This window comes from Calidris pugnax, unplaced genomic scaffold, assembly GCF_001431845.1.
Source record: "Calidris pugnax isolate Ruff unplaced genomic scaffold, ASM143184v1 scaffold2367, whole genome shotgun sequence".
NCBI classification, from domain to species: domain Eukaryota; kingdom Metazoa; phylum Chordata; class Aves; order Charadriiformes; family Scolopacidae; genus Calidris; species Calidris pugnax.
The window spans coordinates 10,552-17,485 of NW_015092551.1; positions in this window are offsets into that span (position 1 = coordinate 10,552).

Genomic DNA, 6,934 nt, shown 5'->3' on the forward strand with positions numbered 1-6,934 from the left:
TGTAGGGGGAAATGGAAAAAATTTAAAAAGAATTAAATATGTAGTGAAAAATGGAAAAAAATTAGGGGGAAGCAGAAAAAATTTGGGGGAAACAAAAAATTTTAGGGACAACGAGAAAATTTTAGGGATGAGAAAGAATTGAGGAACAAATAAATATGTAGGGGGAAAGGGAAAAAATTTAGGGGAAAGGGAAAAAATTAATTTGGGAGAAAGGAAAAAAAATTAGGAGGAAAGGAAAAAAAACTTTAGAGGGAAAGGGAAAAAATTTAGGGACAAGAAAAGATTTAGAAAGAAATAAATATGTAGGGGGAAAGGGGAAAATAATTAGGGGGAAAGGGGAAAATAATTAGGGGGAAAGGGGAAAATAATTAGGGGGAAAGGGGAAAATAATTAGGGGGAAAGGGGAAAATAATTAGGGGGAAAGGGGAAAATAATTAGGGGGAAAGGGGAAAATAATTAGGGGGAAAGGGGAAAAATTTTAGGAACAAATAAATATGTAGGGGAAAAGGAAAGAATTAAGGGAGAAAGGGGAAATTTTAGGGACAAGAAAAAATTTAGAAAGAAATAAATATGTAGGGGGAAAGGCAAAAAATTCAGGGGGAAACAAAAAATTTAGAAAGAAATAAATATGTAGCAGGAAAGGGAAAAAATTTTATGGACAACAAGAAAATTTAGAAAGAAATAAATATGTGGGGAGAAAGGGAAAAAATTTAGGGGGAAAGGGAAAAAATTTAGGGGGAAAGGGAAAAAATTTAGAAAAGAAATAAATAGGGGGAAAGGGAAAAAATTCAGGGGGAAACAAAAAATTTAGAAAGAAATAAATATGTAGCAGGAAAGGGAAAAAATTTTATGGACAACAAGAAAATTTAGAAAGAAATAAATATGTGGGGAGAAAGGGAAAAAATTTAGGGGGAAAGGGAAAAAATTTAGGGGGAAAGGGAAAAAATTTAGAAAAGAAATAAATAGGGGGAAAGGGAAAAAATTCAGGGGGAAACAAAAAATTTAGAAAGAAATAAATATGTAGCAGGAAAGGGAAAAAATTTTATGGACAACAAGAAAATTTAGAAAGAAATAAATATGTGGGGAGAAAGGGAAAAAATTTAGGGGGAAAGGGAAAAAATTTAGGGGGAAAGGGAAAAAATTTAGAAAAGAAATAAATAGGGGGAAAGGGAAAAAATTCAGGGGGAAACAAAAAATTTAGAAAGAAATAAATATGTAGCAGGAAAGGGAAAAAATTTTATGGACAACAAGAAAATTTAGAAAGAAATAAATATGTGGGGAGAAAGGGAAAAAATTTAGGGGGAAAGGGAAAAAATTTAGGGGGAAAGGGAAAAAATTTAGAAAAGAAATAAATAGGGGGAAAGGGAAAAAATTCAGGGGGAAACAAAAAATTTAGAAAGAAATAAATATGTAGCAGGAAAGGGAAAAAATTTTATGGACAACAAGAAAATTTAGAAAGAAATAAATATGTGGGGAGAAAGGGAAAAAATTTAGGGGGAAAGGGAAAAAATTTAGGGGGAAAGGGAAAAAATTTAGAAAAGAAATAAATAGGGGGAAAGGGAAAAAATTCAGGGGGAAACAAAAAATTTAGAAAGAAATAAATATGTAGCAGGAAAGGGAAAAAATTTTATGGACAACAAGAAAATTTAGAAAGAAATAAATATGTGGGGAGAAAGGGAAAAAATTTAGGGGGAAAGGGAAAAAATTTAGGGGGAAAGGGAAAAAATTTAGAAAAGAAATAAATAGGGGGAAAGGGAAAAAATTCAGGGGGAAACAAAAAATTTAGAAAGAAATAAATATGTAGCAGGAAAGGGAAAAAATTTTATGGACAACAAGAAAATTTAGAAAGAAATAAATATGTGGGGAGAAAGGGAAAAAATTTAGGGGGAAAGGGAAAAAATTTAGGGGGAAAGGGAAAAAATTTAGAAAAGAAATAAATAGGGGGAAAGGGAAAAAATTCAGGGGGAAACAAAAAATTTAGAAAGAAATAAATATGTAGCAGGAAAGGGAAAAAATTTTATGGACAACAAGAAAATTTAGAAAGAAATAAATATGTGGGGAGAAAGGGAAAAAATTTAGGGGGAAAGGGAAAAAATTTAGGGGGAAAGGGAAAAAATTTAGAAAAGAAATAAATAGGGGGAAAGGGAAAAAATTCAGGGGGAAACAAAAAATTTAGAAAGAAATAAATATGTAGCAGGAAAGGGAAAAAATTTTATGGACAACAAGAAAATTTAGAAAGAAATAAATATGTGGGGAGAAAGGGAAAAAATTTAGGGGGAAAGGGAAAAAATTTAGGGGGAAAGGGAAAAAATTTAGAAAAGAAATAAATAGGGGGAAAGGGAAAAAATTCAGGGGGAAACAAAAAATTTAGAAAGAAATAAATATGTAGCAGGAAAGGGAAAAAATTTTATGGACAACAAGAAAATTTAGAAAGAAATAAATATGTGGGGAGAAAGGGAAAAAATTTAGGGGGAAAGGGAAAAAATTTAGGGGGAAAGGGAAAAAATTTAGAAAAGAAATAAATAGGGGGAAAGGGAAAAAATTCAGGGGGAAACAAAAAATTTAGAAAGAAATAAATATGTAGCAGGAAAGGGAAAAAATTTTATGGACAACAAGAAAATTTAGAAAGAAATAAATATGTGGGGAGAAAGGGAAAAAATTTAGGGGGAAAGGGAAAAAATTTAGGGGGAAAGGGAAAAAATTTAGAAAAGAAATAAATAGGGGGAAAGGGAAAAAATTCAGGGGGAAACAAAAAATTTAGAAAGAAATAAATATGTAGCAGGAAAGGGAAAAAATTTTATGGACAACAAGAAAATTTAGAAAGAAATAAATATGTGGGGAGAAAGGGAAAAAATTTAGGGGGAAAGGGAAAAAATTTAGGGGGAAAGGGAAAAAATTTAGAAAAGAAATAAATAGGGGGAAAGGGAAAAAATTCAGGGGGAAACAAAAAATTTAGAAAGAAATAAATATGTAGCAGGAAAGGGAAAAAATTTTATGGACAACAAGAAAATTTAGAAAGAAATAAATATGTGGGGAGAAAGGGAAAAAATTTAGGGGGAAAGGGAAAAAATTTAGGGGGAAAGGGAAAAAATTTAGAAAAGAAATAAATAGGGGGAAAGGGAAAAAATTCAGGGGGAAACAAAAAATTTAGAAAGAAATAAATATGTAGCAGGAAAGGGAAAAAATTTTATGGACAACAAGAAAATTTAGAAAGAAATAAATATGTGGGGAGAAAGGGAAAAAATTTAGGGGGAAAGGGAAAAAATTTAGGGGGAAAGGGAAAAAATTTAGAAAAGAAATAAATAGGGGGAAAGGGAAAAAATTCAGGGGGAAACAAAAAATTTAGAAAGAAATAAATATGTAGCAGGAAAGGGAAAAAATTTTATGGACAACAAGAAAATTTAGAAAGAAATAAATATGTGGGGAGAAAGGGAAAAAATTTAGGGGGAAAGGGAAAAAATTTAGGGGGAAAGGGAAAAAATTTAGAAAAGAAATAAATAGGGGGAAAGGGAAAAAATTCAGGGGGAAACAAAAAATTTAGAAAGAAATAAATATGTAGCAGGAAAGGGAAAAAATTTTATGGACAACAAGAAAATTTAGAAAGAAATAAATATGTGGGGAGAAAGGGAAAAAATTTAGGGGGAAAGGGAAAAAATTTAGGGGGAAAGGGAAAAAATTTAGAAAAGAAATAAATAGGGGGAAAGGGAAAAAATTCAGGGGGAAACAAAAAATTTAGAAAGAAATAAATATGTAGCAGGAAAGGGAAAAAATTTTATGGACAACAAGAAAATTTAGAAAGAAATAAATATGTGGGGAGAAAGGGAAAAAATTTAGGGGGAAAGGGAAAAAATTTAGGGGGAAAGGGAAAAAATTTAGAAAAGAAATAAATAGGGGGAAAGGGAAAAAATTCAGGGGGAAACAAAAAATTTAGAAAGAAATAAATATGTAGCAGGAAAGGGAAAAAATTTTATGGACAACAAGAAAATTTAGAAAGAAATAAATATGTGGGGAGAAAGGGAAAAAATTTAGGGGGAAAGGGAAAAAATTTAGGGGGAAAGGGAAAAAATTTAGAAAAGAAATAAATAGGGGGAAAGGGAAAAAATTCAGGGGGAAACAAAAAATTTAGAAAGAAATAAATATGTAGCAGGAAAGGGAAAAAATTTTATGGACAACAAGAAAATTTAGAAAGAAATAAATATGTGGGGAGAAAGGGAAAAAATTTAGGGGGAAAGGGAAAAAATTTAGGGGGAAAGGGAAAAAATTTAGAAAAGAAATAAATAGGGGGAAAGGGAAAAAATTCAGGGGGAAACAAAAAATTTAGAAAGAAATAAATATGTAGCAGGAAAGGGAAAAAATTTTATGGACAACAAGAAAATTTAGAAAGAAATAAATATGTGGGGAGAAAGGGAAAAAATTTAGGGGGAAAGGGAAAAAATTTAGGGGGAAAGGGAAAAAATTTAGAAAAGAAATAAATAGGGGGAAAGGGAAAAAATTCAGGGGGAAACAAAAAATTTAGAAAGAAATAAATATGTAGCAGGAAAGGGAAAAAATTTTATGGACAACAAGAAAATTTAGAAAGAAATAAATATGTGGGGAGAAAGGGAAAAAATTTAGGGGGAAAGGGAAAAAATTTAGGGGGAAAGGGAAAAAATTTAGAAAAGAAATAAATAGGGGGAAAGGGAAAAAATTCAGGGGGAAACAAAAAATTTAGAAAGAAATAAATATGTAGCAGGAAAGGGAAAAAATTTTATGGACAACAAGAAAATTTAGAAAGAAATAAATATGTGGGGAGAAAGGGAAAAAATTTAGGGGGAAAGGGAAAAAATTTAGGGGGAAAGGGAAAAAATTTAGAAAAGAAATAAATAGGGGGAAAGGGAAAAAATTCAGGGGGAAACAAAAAATTTAGAAAGAAATAAATATGTAGCAGGAAAGGGAAAAAATTTTATGGACAACAAGAAAATTTAGAAAGAAATAAATATGTGGGGAGAAAGGGAAAAAATTTAGGGGGAAAGGGAAAAAATTTAGGGGGAAAGGGAAAAAATTTAGAAAAGAAATAAATAGGGGGAAAGGGAAAAAATTCAGGGGGAAACAAAAAATTTAGAAAGAAATAAATATGTAGCAGGAAAGGGAAAAAATTTTATGGACAACAAGAAAATTTAGAAAGAAATAAATATGTGGGGAGAAAGGGAAAAAATTTAGGGGGAAAGGGAAAAAATTTAGGGGGAAAGGGAAAAAATTTAGAAAAGAAATAAATAGGGGGAAAGGGAAAAAATTCAGGGGGAAACAAAAAATTTAGAAAGAAATAAATATGTAGCAGGAAAGGGAAAAAATTTTATGGACAACAAGAAAATTTAGAAAGAAATAAATATGTGGGGAGAAAGGGAAAAAATTTAGGGGGAAAGGGAAAAAATTTAGGGGGAAAGGGAAAAAATTTAGAAAAGAAATAAATAGGGGGAAAGGGAAAAAATTCAGGGGGAAACAAAAAATTTAGAAAGAAATAAATATGTAGCAGGAAAGGGAAAAAATTTTATGGACAACAAGAAAATTTAGAAAGAAATAAATATGTGGGGAGAAAGGGAAAAAATTTAGGGGGAAAGGGAAAAAATTTAGGGGGAAAGGGAAAAAATTTAGAAAAGAAATAAATAGGGGGAAAGGGAAAAAATTCAGGGGGAAACAAAAAATTTAGAAAGAAATAAATATGTAGCAGGAAAGGGAAAAAATTTTATGGACAACAAGAAAATTTAGAAAGAAATAAATATGTGGGGAGAAAGGGAAAAAATTTAGGGGGAAAGGGAAAAAATTTAGGGGGAAAGGGAAAAAATTTAGAAAAGAAATAAATAGGGGGAAAGGGAAAAAATTCAGGGGGAAACAAAAAATTTAGAAAGAAATAAATATGTAGCAGGAAAGGGAAAAAATTTTATGGACAACAAGAAAATTTAGAAAGAAATAAATATGTGGGGAGAAAGGGAAAAAATTTAGGGGGAAAGGGAAAAAATTTAGGGGGAAAGGGAAAAAATTTAGAAAAGAAATAAATAGGGGGAAAGGGAAAAAATTCAGGGGGAAACAAAAAATTTAGAAAGAAATAAATATGTAGCAGGAAAGGGAAAAAATTTTATGGACAACAAGAAAATTTAGAAAGAAATAAATATGTGGGGAGAAAGGGAAAAAATTTAGGGGGAAAGGGAAAAAATTTAGGGGGAAAGGGAAAAAATTTAGAAAAGAAATAAATAGGGGGAAAGGGAAAAAATTCAGGGGGAAACAAAAAATTTAGAAAGAAATAAATATGTGGGGGGGAAAGGGAAAAAAATTGGGGGGGAAAGGGAAAAAAATTGGGGGGGAAAGGGAAAAAAATTGGGGGGGAAAGGGAAAAAAATTGGGGGGGAAAGGGAAAAAAATTGGGGGGGAAAGGGAAAAAAATTGGGGGGGAAAGGGAAAAAAATTGGGGGGGAAAGGGAAAAAAATTGGGGGGGAAAGGGAAAAAAATTGGGGGGGAAAGGGAAAAAAATTGGGGGGGAAAGGGAAAAAAATTGGGGGGGAAAGGGAAAAAAATTGGGGGGGAAAGGGAAAAAAATTGGGGGGGAAAGGGAAAAAAATTGGGGGGGAAAGGGAAAAAAATTGGGGGGGAAAGGGAAAATTTTAGGAACAGCAAGAAAAAATTTAGAAAGAAATAAATATGTGGGGGGGAACGGAAAAAAAATTAGGGGGAAAGGGAAAAAAATTTAGAAAGAGAAAAAAATTAGAAAGAAATAGGGTGAAACAAGAAAAATTTAGGGAGAGATAAGGGATATTTAGGTAAAAATAAGACAAATTGAGGGAGAAATAGCAAAAATTTGTAGGGAGAAATAGGAAAAATTGAGCAATGCAAATTTAGATGAAAATAAAAAATTGGGGAGAAATAAAAAAAATTGGGGAGAAATAAAAATTTAGGTGAAAA